Source organism: Sinocyclocheilus rhinocerous, unplaced genomic scaffold, assembly GCF_001515625.1.
Source record: "Sinocyclocheilus rhinocerous isolate Xijiao unplaced genomic scaffold, SAMN03320098_v1.1 scaffold1043, whole genome shotgun sequence".
Lineage (NCBI taxonomy): Eukaryota > Metazoa > Chordata > Actinopteri > Cypriniformes > Cyprinidae > Sinocyclocheilus > Sinocyclocheilus rhinocerous.
Window position 1 is genome coordinate 2,150,625 of NW_015642610.1, and position 7,854 is coordinate 2,158,478.

Here is a 7,854-nt window from a genome sequence, read left to right on the forward strand (position 1 = left end):
ACTTCATTTGGTCAACTTTAAAGGCGATTTTCTCAGTATTTCGATTTTTTTTGCACAGTCAGATTCCAGATTTTCTAATAGTTGTATCTCGGCCAAATATTGTCCCATCCTAACAAACCATACATCAATGGAAAGCTTATTTATTCAGCTTTTAATCACCCTTATGACTGGTTTTGTGGTCCAGGGTCACATTTATAATGTTACAAAAGATTTATATTTTAAATAAATGCTGTTCTTTTGAACTTACTATTCATCAAAGAATCCTGAAAATAAATGCATCATGGTTTCCACAAAAATATTAAGCAGCACAACGGTTTTCTGAAGGATTTCTCAAAGATCGTGTGACACTGAAGACTGGAGTGATGGCTGCTAAATATTCAGCATTGATATCACAGGAATAAATTACATTTTAAAATATAATACAATACAAAACTGTTATTTTGTATTTCACAATGTGTACTGTAGTTTTGAACAAATAAATGCAGCCTTGGTGAGCAAAAGACTTCTTTCAAAAACATGACCACAAACTTTTGAATGGAATACATTAAATTGCCCCTTAGTGATTAATTATGTTTTGTACTGCAGAAGTCAAATATGTAAAATGTCTTTAAATGAGAAATGCTGGAGCAGCAAGAGCAGGAATTTGACTATATGTGAGAATTTTCCCCTGAGTGGGAAGTTTCTTTCATTAGCTCGGACTCAGGAGAAATGAGCCGAACAGAAAACAGCGCTAATTGTTTATAGAGTCATTTTCCCCAGAGTTCACTGCTGCTGCTGAGACAGGTAGAAGTGGGCCACCCTACAGGGGCAATGGAATTTCCTCAGAGCCAAACCCTATGAAAAGTATTTATCAGAGCATGTGATGTGCCAGAAACTGGGGAGCTGCATTTTCCCACAAAGGACAGATGCCTTATGTAAGTTTTGAGACAAAGCACACAAAGGAAGAATTCTCCCTTTGATGCTCTGCGAGTTAAATGGTGAGCCAATGTAGAACAGATACCAAACTGCAATAGAACGGGTTTTGCTTTTGTATGTTCACCAAGGCTCCATTTATTTGATCAAAAATATTTTAAAATGTAATTTATTTCTGTGATGACAAAGCAGTCATTGCTGCAGTCGTCGTCAGGGTGACGTGATCCTTCAGAAATCATTCTGATCCTGTTACTTTGTCCTTGAAAGTTGTTTACTAGTTTGATACAGGATAACACAAATCATCAGGGAAGGTTTAGCTGGCAGTCGACAAAGACAAAGAAAGGAAACATTAAGGTTGGGAACATACAAATATTTTTTTTATTATTATTGTAAAAGGCGAAAGGTCCTCCCAGAAATGTACTTTTCCAGACATTCAAGGTAGCGGAATTGCTCTAATAACTTTCAGCTTCCTGAAACATCCTCTGGGGAGCATTATTTATACTTCCTTTAAATCAGTAACTGTATCATCAGTGATTTTTAAAAGTTGTTAATAATAGATTATTCAAGTATGTTTTACAAGAAAATACTATTTCAGTTTTTATACTTAAATTTTTCACATTTAATTGAATGTGTTACTTGCCATTTCTTTGTAACTGTTTGTGAAATTGACTAACAATTTCTGAACAAAACATGTTTATACACTTGTTTTTTTTTTTCAGTGTATAAGCACCTTTTTTCAAAACTAGTTAAATATTGAAAGACAAACCTGATAGTTTTACACCAAGTCATCTGGATCTGTGGTCAGTCCACATCCACTCCCACCTAATCCCATCATTCCTTATGTTTAAACAATGGATTGTTGTAGTTGTGTAACTTCTCTCTCAGCTGTGAGAGATTCACTACCTTAAACAAAGTATTAAACAAAGGACTATAAAAAATCGAATAGTAGGCCAATATTTTAAAGCCCATGTTGCCATTTTATTGATATATTAGGGAATAATTGATCACAACGCTTAGTGAAATTGTTTCCCTCTGAAATGAATTCTATTTTCCATCCTATTTCTCATTTTTGTGCCAAGCTAAAATGACCCGCAATTGCACAGTGTTTTATAAGAGGCCGTTTGTGGCCTCAGTGAGCTGCAGAATAGAATCTCACTAATATAAATTTAGCATTCTTTTCCTCCCATTGTACTTAATGGTCTGACTCTGAGGCAACATCAATCACATCTCCTGAAAAGGTCTGGCTCTTCTCACTACTCCCACAGTCATTCCTTAGCCGTGGTCTGCACCAGCCCATCCCGGACGGTGCCAAGAGCCTGTTAGGAGCTGAAACAAACACATTGTACCATCCTGTACAGAGCTGCATTTCCACACTGTATCCCAATGTGAAATCCTGAGTGATTGATGAGACTTCAAATAGTGTTTTATGTGGTAGTAGTAAAACAACTGAGCATTTAAACAATGAAAATAATGGGAAAGATAAGGAATAATAACACCGGTTAGGTTAATAGTTTTTTTTATGGTAGATTGAATGACACATTTGCATGATACCAGGCTTCCTTGTTATTTGCAAACCAAATGATCTGAGTGGAGGATCTGGTTCAGCCACAGTTTTTTTTTTTTTTTTATAGTTTTCCCGACCCTTATGTTCTTTAGGGCTGTCCAGCTGTCAAGTGGCCACTGTCTCATTTACAGGCAATTTTCCACCCTTCATAAATAATCTAATGGTACAAAGTGCATCTTTTTATGTAACACAAACAAGCAAGACTGTAAACTAAATTAGTCACATTACTGTTACTGGTTAAAGAGATTTTTCACCCCAAAAATGGAAATGCTGTTGCCATTTACTCATCCTCATGTCATTCCAAACCTTTAAATATGGAAGCCAGTTTCTGCTACACAGTTCAAAGAAAAAAAAGTCAAAATTGTGAGATAAAAACTCAGAATTGCGAGATATTAACTCACAATTCTGAGAAAAAAAAAAGATATAAACTTGAGTATTTCTGATTTTTTTCCTCACAGTTCCAAGTTTACATCTCACAATTCTGACTTTATATCTCACAATTTTGACTTTTTTTCTCTGAATTTTGAGTTTACATCTTGTAATTTTGTTGTTGAATAATAATAATTTAAAAAAAGTGGTTGCGACTTTTTATCTCTCAATTCTGACTGATGCAAGTTTATATCTCCAACTTTTTTCTCAGAATTGCACATTTATATTATAATTCTAAGTTAATTTTTTTTTATATCTAAGTTTGTTTATATTTATATAATTGTGAGAAAAAACACAACGCTTTCTTTATTCTAAAGAAAATGATATTTTGAAGAATGTTTCAACCAGCCCCATTTCACAGGAAAAATATACCTGTTTTATGAGGTGGCGATTTTGTATGAATTTGAATCGTACAAAACCATACGATTTTTAGGGAAACCAAATTGAGCATGAAGGTTCACCCCTAAAGTATACGAATTAGCCACAGATTCATCATAAATTTAAAATAGTTACAAATTGCTATGAGATTGTGTTGTTTTAACTGTTTTTGTTCATACAATGTAAGCTATGGAGTCTAAAACAACATTAGATATTATTTGTGCACAAAAATACTACGAGATTTATTTTCTATTGTGTTCCATTTAAAAAAAAGAAAGTCATGCAGATTTATATCTTGTGGTGAACTATCACTTTAAGGTGAAGCAATAGCTTTTCACCATTTCAGGTAGGCGTACAAAATACCAGGTGGATCTCCAAGAGCTGGACTATAAGCACCCTGCTTTAAAATCTAGTTTATGAGGCATTATTTAAGTGCTGTTCCTTCCCTGTTGTTCAAACTTGTCCTGCCTTTTTCCGTATGCAGAAGTGCAGCACCCAGTGAAACATATAAATGCATCCTTGTGAAAGGAGGGGCAGACAGAGTATGTGACTGTCTCACTGTTGTGCCAGAGGTCATATCAATAGACCAACAATCACAAGCTCTGTATCTTCATCAAAGGGGATATACGTAAGAAAATTATGTTATGCCATAATCCATAGCAGAACATATTCAAACCCATCTTTAAAGACCATAGTATTTTCTGAATAGTTGTATTATTCACAATTTGCATTTGCACAGTTCAGGTTAGAACAAAAATGTTTTGAGCTTCTCCCACAATTGGGTTTTGCAAAAAGAGCAGCTTCAAAAATGTATGAGATATTGCATCAAAAATATATGTAGTTTACTGCATTGCAACATAGAGATGTCAAGGAATATTGCAACACACAGTGTAAAAAGTGGCAAAGTGGATGCAAATATAATACACTACGCCTCTCTGCTAATCAGATTTATGAAGTAAAGAAACGTGGATGCACTATTCAGATTTTACAACATCATATTGCAACTTTGCTGGTAATTAGTGATTGACTTATTTATCCATTCCAGTTAAACAGTTAAGATATGGAATGGCTTTGCTTGCTACTGCTCAGCAGCATATCTTTTATAAAAGCAATTTTAGATCAAGTTTTGTTATAGTCAACATGCCAAAACCTACTGACTTAAAAAAACCGCTTGTCATTCTTTGAATGAAAAAGGAAACTTTCATTCAGCTTTTGCAAGGCAGTCATGCTTTTGTGATGTGTTTGTTATTCTTTCTTTTCCACTTTAATGTGTGGTCATTTTGAAACATGTAGAGAGAAACAACACTAAACAAATAAATAATTTTTAAGATGTTTAATTAGGAAACGTTTACATAACCTTCTCAAACCCTTCCTTTTCCTGCACTCAACAGGATGCAACTGAAAGCAGTTTGCATCATTGACACACACGACATGCACAGGGGTCTTCAGACAAGCAGAGATGGGCATAAACACATGAAAACGTATTTAAAATAAAAATATAAAATACTGTGTGGAAAAATGTATTTAAATACAAAAAAGAGATTTTTCACCCCAAAAATGGAAATTCCGTTGCCATTTACTCATCCTCACGTCATTCCAAACCTTTAAATATGGAAGCCAGTTTCTGCTACACAGTTCAAAGAAAAAAAAGTCAAAATTGTGAGATAAAAACTCAGAATTGCGAGATATTAACTCACAATTCTGAGAAAAAAAAAAGATATAAACTTGAGTATTTCTGATTTTTTTCCTCACAGTTCCAAGTTTACATCTCACAATTCTGACTTTATATCTCACAATTTTGACTTTTTTTCTCTGAATTTTGAGTTTACATCTTGTAATTTTGTTGTTGAATAATAATAATTTAAAAAAAGTGGTTGCGACTTTTTATCTCTCAATTCTGACTGATGCAAGTTTATATCTCCAACTTTTTTCTCAGAATTGCACATTTATATTATAATTCTAAGTTAATTTTTTTTTATATCTAAGTTTGTTTATATTTATATAATTGTGAGAAAAAACACAACGCTTTCTTTATTCTAAAGAAAATGATATTTTGAAGAATGTTTCAACCAGCCCCATTTCACAGGAAAAATATACCTGTTTTATGAGGTGGCGATTTTGTATGAATTTGAATCGTACAAAACCATACGATTTTTAGGGAAACCAAATTGAGCATGAAGGTTCACCCCTAAAGTATACGAATTAGCCACAGATTCATCATAAATTTAAAATAGTTACAAATTGCTATGAGATTGTGTTGTTTTAACTGTTTTTGTTCATACAATGTAAGCTATGGAGTCTAAAACAACATTAGATATTATTTGTGCACAAAAATACTACGAGATTTATTTTCTATTGTGTTCCATTTAAAAAAAAGAAAGTCATGCAGATTTATATCTTGTGGTGAACTATCACTTTAAGGTGAAGCAATAGCTTTTCACCATTTCAGGTAGGCGTACAAAATACCAGGTGGATCTCCAAGAGCTGGACTATAAGCACCCTGCTTTAAAATCTAGTTTATGAGGCATTATTTAAGTGCTGTTCCTTCCCTGTTGTTCAAACTTGTCCTGCCTTTTTCCGTATGCAGAAGTGCAGCACCCAGTGAAATATATAAATGCATCCTTGTGAAAGGAGGGGCAGACAGAGTATGTGACTGTCTCACTGTTGTGCCAGAGGTCATATCAATAGACCAACAATCACAAGCTCTGTATCTTCATCAAAGGGGATATACGTAAGAAAATTATGTTATGCCATAATCCATAGCAGAACATATTCAAACCCATCTTTAAAGACCATAGTATTTTCTGAATAGTTGTATTATTCACAATTTGCATTTGCACAGTTCAGGTTAGAACAAAAATGTTTTGAGCTTCTCCCACAATTGGGTTTTGCAAAAAGAGCAGCTTCAAAAATGTATGAGATATTGCATCAAAAATATATGTAGTTTACTGCATTGCAACATAGAGATGTCAAGGAATATTGCAACACACAGTGTAAAAAGTGGCAAAGTGGATGCAAATATAATACACTACGCCTCTCTGCTAATCAGATTTATGAAGTAAAGAAACGTGGATGCACTATTCAGATTTTACAACATCATATTGCAACTTTGCTGGTAATTAGTGATTGACTTATTTATCCATTCCAGTTAAACAGTTAAGATATGGAATGGCTTTGCTTGCTACTGCTCAGCAGCATATCTTTTATAAAAGCAATTTTAGATCAAGTTTTGTTATAGTCAACATGCCAAAACCTACTGACTTAAAAAAACCGCTTGTCATTCTTTGAATGAAAAAGGAAACTTTCATTCAGCTTTTGCAAGGCAGTCATGCTTTTGTGATGTGTTTGTTATTCTTTCTTTTCCACTTTAATGTGTGGTCATTTTGAAACATGTAGAGAGAAACAACACTAAACAAATAAATAATTTTTAAGATGTTTAATTAGGAAACGTTTACATAACCTTCTCAAACCCTTCCTTTTCCTGCACTCAACAGGATGCAACTGAAAGCAGTTTGCGTCATTGACACACACGACATGCACAGGGGTCTTCAGACAAGCAGAGATGGGCATAAACACATGAAAACGTATTTAAAATAAAAATATAAAATACTGTGTGGAAAAATGTATTTAAATACAAATACGGTGTGAAAAAGTGTATTTAGATACAAATACAGTATTTTGTATTTTGAAAATACATGTGAAATTGGCCATCCAATGTAGGCATCCCTATTGGCTGAAATGTATCTGGACCCATCTTGAATGCCAAAAAACATTTAGATGTGTACAACTGCTTAGAAACTTCCTTTTTTATTTTACATACTGTACTGTACCTCTTCCCTTCCCCTGCCCTGTAGGAAACACAAAACTAAAAACTTTTCATATAAAGTTTATTTTGTTGCATATAAAGTTTATTTAAATTAGAATGTTTATCTAAAATGTAAATTTTAAAATTAGAATTCATTTAAATAGCATTTAACACTATTTGCTCAGTGTTTTTTTTTTTTTTTGATTAACAATAAAACCAAAAGCTGAAGATTTCTTGTGGTGTATCATTCAGTGTTTGTATCAGTATTTAAAAAACAAAAGACATGTACATAAGTATTCACAGCCTTTGCTCAATACTTTGTTGAAGCACCTTTAGCACCAAATTACAGCCTCAAGTCTTTTTGAGTATGATGCTACAAGCTTGGTACACCTATTTTTGGGCAGCTTCTCTCATTCTTCTTTGCAGGACCTCTCAAGCTCCATCAGGTTGGATGGGGAGTGTTGGTGCACAACCATTTTCAGATCTCTCCAGAGATGTTCAATCGGGTTTAAGTCTGGGCCACTCAAAGACATTCACAGAGTTATCCCGTAGCCACTCCTTTGTTATCTTGGCTGTGTGCTTAGGGTCGTTGTCCTGTTGGAAGATGAACCTTCACCCCAGTCTAAGATCCAAAATGCTCTGGAGCAGGTTTTCATCAAGGAGGTCTCTGTACATTGCTGCATTTATCTTTTCCTCGATCCTGAGTCTGACTAGTCTCCCAGTTCCTGCCGCTGAAAAACATCCCCACAGCATGATGCTCCCACCA

At 34.2% G+C, this 7,854-nt stretch overlaps 1 pseudogene; it reads right to left on the minus strand.

Annotated features, from left to right (window-relative positions):
* The window catches only part of LOC107756260 (protein FAM47E-like), a 21,719-nt pseudogene extending 19,510 nt beyond the window's left edge, over positions 1–2,209 (minus strand).
* Positions 2,210–7,854: the final 5,645 nt, after the last annotated feature.